This window comes from Elephas maximus, chromosome 11 (assembly GCF_024166365.1).
Source record: "Elephas maximus indicus isolate mEleMax1 chromosome 11, mEleMax1 primary haplotype, whole genome shotgun sequence".
NCBI lineage: Eukaryota > Metazoa > Chordata > Mammalia > Proboscidea > Elephantidae > Elephas > Elephas maximus.
The window spans coordinates 87,312,211-87,323,890 of NC_064829.1; the positions used below are offsets into that span (position 1 = coordinate 87,312,211).

General features: G+C 46.1%; 1 non-coding gene across 1 annotated transcript; it reads right to left on the reverse strand.

Moving 5' to 3' along the window:
• Positions 1–4,817: 4,817 nt before the first annotated feature.
• On the reverse strand, positions 4,818–4,928 carry LOC126086407 (U6 spliceosomal RNA). The gene has a single exon (XR_007519495.1). It is a non-coding gene; the product is annotated as a U6 spliceosomal RNA (small nuclear RNA).
• Between the last annotated feature and the right edge of the window lie 6,752 nt (positions 4,929–11,680).

The following is an 11,680-nucleotide window of genomic DNA, read 5'->3' on the forward strand; positions in this document are numbered from 1 at the left end:
CTGGGGACTCAGGATTACTCGGTTCCGTAGGAGATGGGGTTTGTGGGTGGTTGGGTTACAGCCTTGGAAACCCAATGGGCAGTTCTGCTTTGTCCTGTGCGATCACTGTGAAGTCAGAGCTCTTATATGTGCACCCCAGTGTGGATGTGAGGCTGGCCAGATCCTCCCCATATCCCTGGCCTTTCCCAGATGGAGCTGCCCCTCCAGGCAGGCTGAGGTCCCTGGTGGAGAGACAAGGGCGGGGGGGAGGGGGGGAGTCCTGCATGTTCACTCCTACTTTAGAGACAAGCAGACGTCTGTATACACATCTGAGTTTATTCTCCCTCTGTCTCCTGGTCCAGTGTCCTTATGTCTCACAGTGTGGCTGGGGATTTGGCCAGTCTGGGAATCATGCAGACCCCATGCAGGTACAGGGTGGAGGTAACACTGTAGGCTGGGCTGGTGGTTGGCATGGTGCCCTGCCCCTTTGGGTGTCCTGCGGGCTCACCATGTGGTCAGTCTCCAGGTTCCGTTGCACGCAGCTTTGTACATGACTGGCGTCAGGGACTGGAAGGCCTGGGCCTGGTGGCCCAGTATGAAAAGGGTCAGCAATGATACCCACACTGAAGCCCTCACGCACCAGTCAAGACTTTGCCAGCTTGAAGGTGCCTGTGATCTTTAGGACATCCGGCAGGGATAACCATAAACCCTCGACTGTGACCCCCACAGCTGTGACACCTCCACCCACCTGCTCTGGAATTCTGCTATCCTGGGCTCACCTGAATACGAATGAAATGGGTGGGGGTGGGCAGCATAGGCAGGGAGCCAAGTGCGGACATACTGGTACAGGTGCTGCTCGTCGAACCTTCGGCTGGGGGCCAACTGCACGGCAGCCATGCCCACCTTGCCCTCACACCCTAGGAAGTACACCAGCCATTGTTGTCCCCATCATTTTCGTCCCTGCCTCACCTGCAAGCCCTCTGTGAGGGCAACGGCTGATCCTCCTGCTTGGCCCAGCTCCACCAATCGATCACTGGTCCACTGGGCAAGTAAGTCTCTACACTTCTCTGTGCCCCGCAGTTTCCCTCGCATGTAAAATGGGAATAATAACCCTCCATCCACAAGGTTGTTAGAGGATTAAAATGAGGAGAGCCCTCCGCACCTGGCACAGACACGCGGTAGAGGTTCACTTCCTGCAGGAAGTCCAAGAGTAGCAACACACTCTCCACTTCCTGCGTGGACACGTTTCCCCCCTTCCATCTACGGGGGAGAAGCCAGCGTTTGTGACCATGCCCCTGGGAGTGGGTGGAACTCTGTTCATGTCTGCCAAGAATCACCTCCTAAGAGACCAGGAACTCTGGCTTCTCCAGCCTCGCCTCCGCCAGGATCTAGAAGCCCCATGACCTCGGCCCCCCACCCACAGGCCCCATCTTCTACGGAGATTCATAGACTTTATGAAGAGCGCAGCAATAGGATTGGAGGAAGACTCATTGTTATGGATTGAATTGTGTCCCCCAAAAATGTGTGTCAACTTGGCTAGGCCATGATACCCAGTATTGTGTGGTTGTCCACCATTTTGTCATACCACCAACAAACAAGAGCTGGGAGAATAGTGTGTCCTTTGGACCTGGGGTCTGCGAAAAAGAGGAAGACCCTCGAGAAGGTGGATTGCCCCAGTGATGCAGCAATGGGCTCAAGCATAATGATTGTGAGGATAGTGCAAGATCAGGCAGTGTATCTTCTGTTGTACGTAAGGGGCTATGAGTAGAACTGCTCTCACCGTACCTAACAACAAACAACATAGGCAGGGAGCCCTGGTGTTGCAGTGGGTAAAGCTCTTGGTTACTGATTGAAAGTTTGGCGGTTTCAACTCATCATCCACTCTGCTGGAGAAAGATGTGGCAGTCAGCTTCCGTTAAGCTTAAATACGAAGCTGATTGCCTCAAGTTGATTTCGACCCTGTAGAACATAGAACTGCTCCATAGGGTTTCCGCGATTGTAAATCTTTATGGAATACGACTGCCACATCTTTCTCCCTTGGAGCAGCTAGTCGGTTCTAACTGCCCACCTTTCAGTTAGCAGCCAAATCGTTTAACCACTACATCACCAGCGCTCCTTTCGTAGTTTACAGCCTTGGAAACCCAATGGGCAGTTCTATTTTGCCCTATGCGATCACTAGGAATCAAAATCGACTGGATGGCAACAGGTTTGGGTTTTTTTGGCAGGGACTGGCAGGCGAAGAGCCCTTTGAGTAATGGAGTCCGCGGTGTTTCATGGGGCGAAAGTAAATCTTGGGTCACCGTGGGCTCCAAGCCTTTTGGAAGTGAATTTCCCATCGTGTCAGGAGCTTTAAATGCTGTGCTGTCACTGGGGGAGCTGTAAACGGGGATAAGGGAAGACGCAAACGCTGAGGGCTCTGGGAAATGGAGTCCGCCTTGTTTCAGCAGCGGAAGTAAAGCTCGGGACATTGCAGGTGGGGTGGGAGGGAGCAAGGCAATGAGCCAACGCCGAGAGCTCTAGGAAGTATGAGTCCACATTGTTTCAGGAACCGGAAGTGAGGCCTGGTGAGTTGTGGGAGCTGTAAGCAGGGACCCGAAGGCGCCGAGTCCTCTGGGAAATGGAGTCCGCTGGCTGAAGAGCCGGAATTGTCGCTCTGGGCCTTGCTGAGCTGTAGCAAAAGGTAGCGGGCACACAGGCCTCCGGGAAGCGTACTCCGTGCCGCCTCCGAGGCCGCAAAAACCGCCCGGGTATTGTGGGAACTGTAGGCGGAGTGACTTGCGCAAGTGCAGTTGCGGCGGGGCGGTGCAGTTGATGTGGCTGACCACAAGATTGAGAGTGGGTTGACGTCCGGTACCTGGAGTATGGGCTGGTCTTCGTCGCGCAGCCGGCGCGGTGAAGGTGACGGTATTAACCGCTACAGCAGTGGCGCAGTGGGGCCGCACAGAAGTCATCATGGGGACGTGTAATGCGTCTGCGAGCCCTGGCGCAAGCGAAGCCCTGCCTTATCATTCCCACTTGGAGCCTCTCTGGTCGCTCGGCTTCAGCTATGAGAATCTTGTCGTTGGTGGTGACTGCGGTCTGGGCGCAGTCATGAGCTCAGTGGAGGCCGGGCACCACAGGACCAGGCCTGTGATTCCAAAAAACAAAATCCGTTGCGGTCAGTTCGATTCTGAATCATACCTATCCTATATGAAGTAGAATTTCCCTCATAGGGTTTCCAAGGCTGTAATCTTTATAGAAGCAGGCTGCTTGTGATTACTACCTACGAAATGGTCGTTCTAGCCGCCATTTGCTATTTTTATGCCCTACGTGGCAGAGGGGGTCTTGTGTTCACTGCAGGACCGCAACCCTTTCCGGACACAGGTGCAGACAGCGTACTTGGATCCAGGCTCCCTGTGGTCCAGCTCTCTTCCCCTACCATAGATTGTAAGATTAGTTCACACTCCTGTTGCCTCCAGGAGAGCGCCTCCAGGAGGAACTCCAGGTAGAGAAGGGAGCTTGGGGTTTTCGTGAACATAGAACTCTGCCATTCCTGCTTCGGCCCAGGCCCGCCTTCCTCTGGTGTACTGTAGGCCCAATATTATTTGACACCCTGGGGGACCCCAGCTGGCACATAGCAGGAAAAGCTCAGCTGGCGCCCTCCCCACCCCATCCCCCAGGGGCCCAGTTCTGTCCTAAACAGCAAAAAATCCGTTGCCTTAGAGTCAGTTCCTCCTACTTATAGTGACCCTATAGGACAGAGTAAAATTGCCCCATAGGGTTTCCAAGGCTGTAATCTCTACAGAAGCAGATCACAACCCTTTTTCTTCTGAGAATCTGATGGGTGGGCTCAAACTGCCAACCTTTGTTAGCAGTCCAGCGCTTAACCACTGTGCCACCAGGGTTCCCTCTACACACAGTACGTCTTTGTTAAGGTCTTTGTTCTTTCTGGGACAGAGGTCAGCCAGAAAGGGAGCCTGGAATGTGTGGATGAAACAGCAGAGGCCACAGAGGCCCAGTCTTCCAGCCACTTTGTATTACTATCTCTCCAGAACTGCTGGGCCCTGTCCTCCATACTTCTTTGGGTCTCTGTGCCATTCCACCCTCTGTGCTAGAGGCCAGCCTGAACCCATGTCTCCATCACTCTTGCATATACTATGCTGAGTGGGCATTAAATTGCTGCCATCCCCGTGGTGAGGAACACTGCATTCCTGGGGTGCCCAGTTCAACAAGCCCTACCTAGTGAGGCCCTATCACTGTATTTCCTACCATCAGACAAAACCAGCATCTGGGATGTGAACAAAAGAAATCCATGCAGTCAAGAAATTACTTACCAAGTGTATTAGTTTCCTTGGGCCAGGACTTCAAACCGGTTCATTCCAATTTGACCTCCTGCTAAAAAATTTACATTTCCACCCCAGATTCAGATATGAATCACCTGGGGATCCTGTTAAAATGTAGATTCTGACTCAGTATATCTGGGGGTGAAAGTTAAAATTCTCAGCAAGGGGTCAAACCAGAAGAAACCAGTTTGAAGCCCTGCCTAGGGATGCCTTAACAAATCCTACACAGTAACCAAAAAAACCCAAACCCACTGCCATCAATTCCGACTCATAGCGACCCCAAACACCTATCTTTTTTTACTGATGTATTTTGTAAGTTAAAGTCCAAGAAGAGAAGTTGCAGGGATGGGTCAAAGTGTCAATTTACAAATGTTAATAGGTACTGCTAGCTTGGTTTCCAAAAGGGCTGCAGTAGGTCACAGTCCTCCTGGTAACTCACAGCAAGAGGTTATCCTATTTTCTGCCCTCAAAAAAAAAAAAAAAAAAAAAATTTTTTTTTTTTTTTTAGGGGGAGTCACAGCTTGCAGCCACTTTACAACTTTAGGTATAATCCTCTTGCAGGGGCCATTCTAATCTTTTCTGTATGATTCCAGTTAGTTTTAGTATATGTGCTGCCAAAATGAGCACTCACAGCCACTTAAATTTCCATTTCCCTGGATTCTAGTGAAGGGAGGACAGTAAAGAATGAGAGCCCAAGGTTGAAAAGGGTGTTAGAAGCCCTTTTGGAGGGAAGACAAAACGCCCCCCCGCCACTTTGTTTAAGGCACTGTTATGGGTTGAATAGTGTCCCCCCAAAATGTGTCAACTTGGCTAGGCCATGATTCCCAATATTATGTGGTTGTCCTTCATTTTTTGATCTGATGTAATTTTCCTGTCTTGTAAATTCCTAATCTCTGCCTGTGGTTAATGGGGCAATATTAGGTTATGTTAAAGAGGATTAGGATGGGATGCAACACCCTTACTCAGGTCATAGCCCTGATCCATGTAGGCGGACTTTCCCTGGGGTGTGGCCGCATCACCTTTTATCTTACAAGAGATAAAAGGTCAGAGAAGCTAGCTAGCTGAGAGAGAGACCTCATATCACCAAGAAAGAAGTGCCAGGAGCAAAGCTCATCCTTTGGACCCATGGTCCCTGCGCTGAGAAGCTCCTACACCAGGGGAAGATTTATGACAAGGATCTTCCACCAGAACTGACAGAGAAAGCCTTCTCCTAGAGCTGGTGCTCTGAATTCAGACTTCCGGTCTCCTAGACTGTGATGTGAAAGAATAAATCTGTTAAAGCCATCCACTTATGATATTTCTGTTATAGCAGCACTAGATAACTAAGGCACTTTGACCACACCCATCAGGAACTTAAAAATCCCATACCCCATCAGCTGACTTGGAGATGAAGGGATTATTCAGGATTATCCAGGTGCGCCCAATGTAATCACAACAGTCCTTATAAAGTGGAAGAGGGAAGGAGAGAGAAATCAGAGTGATGCAATCTGAAAAAAACTTAACTGGCCATTGCTGGCTTTCAAGATGGAGGAAAGGCCATGAGCCAAGGAATGCAGAGGATCTCTAGAAGGTGGAAAAGGCGAGGGAATGGATTCTTCCTGTAAAAATGGTGTGATGGCGGCATCTGACCTCCTTATCTAACTTCATAAGGGGAAGAACAAATCAGCCCAAGCCTGATTGCTATGAGGTGAAGATAACCTTTTTACCAATTCTGACACCAGGTGTCCCTCCCATGGCACTCTACTTCTCAGTTTGATAATTCATTGCAATGGCCACACAGAACTCAGAGGACATACTCATAGTCATGGGGTTTATAAGGGAATTAACAGGTTACAATTCGGGATCAGAAACGACTCAGGATACCGTTCTTCAGTCAGGACAGCTTCTCTGCCATGACCTCAGACATGCTTCTCTCTCGGGCCTGCTCTGCTCTGGTAAGCTCTTTAGGTCTGCTGTTAAGTGTCCAGAGGCACCCAACTCTGCTGGTAAGCCTTGGGCCCAAAGGGCTCAGTTCTCTCCATGGGTCATCAAGCACAGTTCCGCCAAGTACCTAGAGGCACCCTACTCTGCCAGTAAGCCTCCTGCCCGAAGGTGCTCAGCTTGCTCTCTCCGTGGGCTGGCATTCCCACCGTGCCATCTCCTGACAGTCTCCAGGTTCTGCTGCTGCTTCTCCCCATCTCATGCCTTCTCCAGTGTTATAGCTCTCTGTCTTCATCTCCTGAGTCTAGGAGATTCTCAGTGCAGGGACCCTGAGTCCAAAGGACATACTTCACTCCTGGCTCTTCCTTCTTGATGGTAATGAGGTCCCCCCACCCTCCACTTCTAGGATGAGCTCATTTTAAGCCTAGCAGGATGACAAAACTGACTCCCCTTTAACGTTCCATACACCTTATTGGCATGGTCCTACCCCACAAGGGTTCCATGCACCTTATTTGCATTGTTAGCAGGCTTTCCAATTCCCTTGGTGCCACAAACACCTTATTTACAGTCTTGCCCAATCATTGTGTGGGAGCCACAATGGCTAGAAGGACCATATTAAATAATCCACTGCACTGCACTCCTCTAGAGCCTCCAGAAGGAACCAGGCCTGCCAACATCTTGATTTTAGCTCAATGAAACCCATGTTGAAGATGACTTCCAAAGCTATAAAAAACTTGTCTTAAGGCAAAAACAAACCCATGCCCTCTGTGACTCAACTATCCCACTTAGGGACTTTTTTTTTTTTTTAACATTTTATTGTGCTATAGGTCAAATTTACATAGCAAGTTAGTTTCCGATCAATAATTAACACAAATAGTTCCATGACATTGGTCACAGGGCGTGTAATGTGTCAGCACTCTCCATTTCCTCCCTAGGTTTCCAGTTCCATTCGTCCAGTTCCCCTGTCCCTTACTGCAGTCTCATCTCTGGTTGTCCTTTTTAGTCTTGTACACTCAATTGTTCTAAGCAGCACATTTTTCATGGGTGTTAATTTTACAGGCTTGTTTATTTTTTGGCTGAAAGGTGGCCTCCACGAGTGTCTTCAAGTCAAAGGGTTGTCTTAGGGCAACAGTTTCAGGGGTTCAGCCAGTCTCTATCAGGCCAGTAAGTCTTGTCTTTTTTTTACTTTGAATTTTGTTCTACATTTTTACCCATTCTAACTGGGACCTTCTTTTGTGGTCCCGGTCAGAGAGGTTGGTAGCAGTAGCCAGGCAGACACTATCTAGTTCTTCAGATCTTAGTTTAGATAGAGGAGGCTGTAGTTCCTGTGGGCCATTAGTCCTTTGGACTAGTTGTTTCCTTGAGTCTTCATTTTTCTTTGCACCACGTGGGAAGAGACCAATAGTTGTTTCTTAGATGGCCACTCAGACGCTTTTAAGACCCCAGACGCTACTCACCAGACCAGGATATAGAACATTATCTTAATGAACTGTTTTGCCAGCTGACCTACATGTCCCCAAAGACTATGGTCCTTAGCCTTCAAGCCCAGTAGTTCAGTCCTGATGTCTTTAAGTAGATTCTACAACCATGCTCTCTATGTGCTGATATATATATATATGAATATACATGCACCATTTACAACTATGTAGAAATATCCACAACCATACCTATATATGCACGCGGGTATACTCCCATGACTTCCCACATCTATCTGACATGCATATTTGCCTATGCATCTATGCACAAATTATTACTGTTGTTGCAGGATCGTCTGTTACAGCATTTACCATAGTTGCCGTTTATTCTTGTGTACCTCTCAGTGTCCTCCTTTGCCTGGGTAATGTTGTGCTGGCTTCCCTCATATTGTGTATTGCCTTTTCCTTCACCAGAATTAACACTTGTCTACTATCTAGTTGGAAACCCTGGTGACATAGGGGTTAAGAGATACAGCTGTAAACTAAAAGGTTGGTAGTTCAAATCCACCAGATGCTCCTTGGAAACCCTATGTGGGAGTTGTACTCTGTCCTATAGGGTCGCTATGAGTTGGAATCAACTCGATGGCAATGGGTTTGGTTTTTTAGGGATGGGAGGGAAAGGGATGAAAACTCACTAACTAGATAGTATAAAAAAAAAATCCAATTTTCCTTCCCTTCCCCTCCCATCCCTGAAAAACCAAAAACCAAACCCATTACTGTCGAGTTGATTCCAACTCATAGCAGGATGGCAAAACTGACCAGTCCCATTTAGGGTTCCAGTAACATGTTATTTTTTTTCAGTGCCATTATTACCAGTGTGAGATGGTATCTCCTTGTACTTTTGATTGGCATCTCTCAAATGGATGATGGGAGCCCTGGTAGCACAGTGTGGTTAAGAGCTTGGCTGCTAACCAAAAAGTTAGCAGTATGAGTGTACCAGTTGCTCCTTGGAAACCCTATGGGCAGTTTTACTCTGTCCTATAGCACTGCTGAGTCAGAATCGACTCGACAGCAATTAACTTGGCTTGGTATGCTAATGATCACATCTTTTCACGTGTTAGCTGCTTGAATATCTTCTTTGTTGAAGTGTCTGTTCATGTCCTTTGCCCATTTTTTAATTGTCTTGTTGAGGTGCTGAAGTTTTCTATAAATTTTAGAGATCAGACTGTCAGATGTGTTTCCACAATCTTTTCCCCAGTCTATACATTCTCTTTTTATTCTGTTGGTGGTCTTTTGTTTTTAATTTTTAGGAGGTCCTAGTTATCTAGTTTATCTTCTGCTGTTCGTGCAGTTTGAGTTATGTTTGATAGTCTATTTATGACATAATTAGGGCCCCTAGGTCTGTCCCTATGTTTTCTTCCATGAACTTTATAGTTTTAGGTTTTACACATAGGTCTTTGATCCATTTTTAGTTTTTGTGGATGGTGTGAGATATGGATCCTTTTTCATTTTTCTGCAATTTGCCAGCACCATTACGGAACCTAATCTTCTCCAATTAATGAACTTCAACCCTTTGTCAAAGATCAGCTGTCCATAGGTAGATGGATTTACTTCTGGGTTCTCTATTCCACTGGTCTATGTGTTTGTCGTTGCAGTAATTTGACTGGCCAGCTTGACAAAGGAAAAGGAGACGATGCAAATAACTCAAGGAAGTGATGACATGGGTGACATTACAACAGAACCAAATGAGACAAAAAAGATTATAACTGAATATTGTGAAAAACTGTACAACAAATTTGGAAACCTGTAAGACAAATTTCTAGAAACACACTACCTACATAAACTAACAAACTGAGATAGAAAATCTGAATAGACCCATAAAAAAGAAACTGGAGAGATCATTAAAAAACTCCCAATTAACAAAAGCCCCACAGGGGCCTGGGGACCATGTTTTCAGGGGACATCTAGGTCAATGGGCATAACAAAGTGTATTACGAAAATATTCTGCAACCCACTTTGGTGAGTGGCGTCTGTGGTCTTAAAAGCTAGCGAGCGGCCATCTAAGATGTACCACTTGGTCCCAACTCATCTTGAGCAAAGAATAATGAAGAACACCAAAGACACAAGGAAAATATTAGCCCAAGAGACAAAAAGGGCCACATAAACCAGAGACTCCACCATCCTGAGACCAGAACTAGATGGTGCCCAGCTGCCAACAATGACCGCCCTCACAGAGAACACAAGAGTCCCTGACAGAGCAAGAGAAAAGTGGGATGCAGAACTCAAATTCTAGTAAAAAGATCAGACTTCACAGTCTGACTGAGACTGAAGGAAAACCAGAAGACATGGCCCCAGACTCTGTTAACCCAGAACTAAAACCCACTTCCGAAACCAACTCTTCAAAGATTAGACTGGACTATAAGACATAAAATGATACTTGTGAAGACTGTGCTTCTTAGTTCAAGTAGATACATGAGACTAAATAGGCAGCTCCTGTCTAGAGGCAAGATGAGAAGGCAGAAAGGGATAGGAGCTGGTTGGATGGACATGAAAAATCCAGGGTGGAAGGGGAAGTGTGCTGTTACATTATAGGGATAGCAACTAGGGTCACGTAACAGTGTGTGTAAAAATTTTTGTATGAGAAACTAATTTGAGCTGTAAACTTTCACTTAAAGCACAGTTAAAAAACAAAACAAAAAGCCCCAGCCCAGAAAGCTTTACTGGAGAATTCTACCAAACATTGATATCAATTCTACTCAAACTATTCCAGACCACGGAAAAGGAAGAAATACTCTCAAATTCATTCTATGAAGCCCACATAACCCTGATACCAAACCCAGGTATAAAAAAAAAAAAGATACCACTAAAAAAGAAAATTAAAGACCAATATCCCTCATGAATACAGATGCAAAAATTCTCAACAAAATTTTAGCCAATAGAATTCAACAGCATATCAGAACGATAATACATAATGACCAAGTGGGACTTATACCAGGTATGCACCGATGGTTCAACATTAGAAAATCAGTGTTAATTCACCACAGGTACAAAACAAAGGGAGCGTAATTACATGATCATCTCAATAGGTGCAGAAAATGCATTTGATAAAATTCAACACCCTTTCCTGATAAAAATTCCAGCAAAATAGGAATAGAAGGAGAATCCTTCAATATAATTAAGGGCATACAACAGCCAACATTAGTCTCAACAGAGAGACTGAAAGCATTCCCCTTGAAAAGTGGAACCAGACAAGGATGCCCAGTATCACCACCCTTATTTTTAATACCGTACTGGAAGTTCTAGCTAAAGCAGTAAGGCAAGAAAGGGAAACAAAGGGCATCCAAATTGGTAAGTAAAATGGATACATAAAATTTAGCCAAAGATCATTCAAAAGTGGCTGCAGCAGTATATTGACAGGGAACTGCCAAAAATTCAAGCCAGATTTACAACAGGACGTGGAACCAGGGATATCATTGCTGATATCGGATGGATCCTGGCTGAAAGTAGAGAATACCACAAAGATGTTTACCTGCGTTTTCTTGACTATGCAAAGGCATTCAACTGTGTGATTCATACCAAACTATGGATAACATTTTGAAGAATGGGAATTCCAGAACACTTAATTATGCTCATGAGGAAACCGTATACAGATCAAGAGGCAGTCGTTCAAACACAATAAGGGGCTACTGTGTGGTTTAAAGTCAGGAAAGGCGTGGATCGGGGTTGTATCCTTTCACCATACCTACTCAATCTTTACACTGAGCAAGTAATCCAAGAAGTTGGACTACATGAAGAATTGGGCATAAGGATCAGAAGAAGACTCATTATGAACCTGGATTACGCAGATGACACAACCTTGCTTGCTGAAAGTGAACAGGATTTAAAACACTTACTGATGAAGATCAAAGACTTACAGCCTTCACTATAGATTACATCTCAACATAAAGGGAAGAAAAATCTTCACGACTGGACCAATAAACAACATCACGCTAAATGGAGGAAAGATTGAAGTTGTCAAGGATTTCATTTTACATGGATTCACAA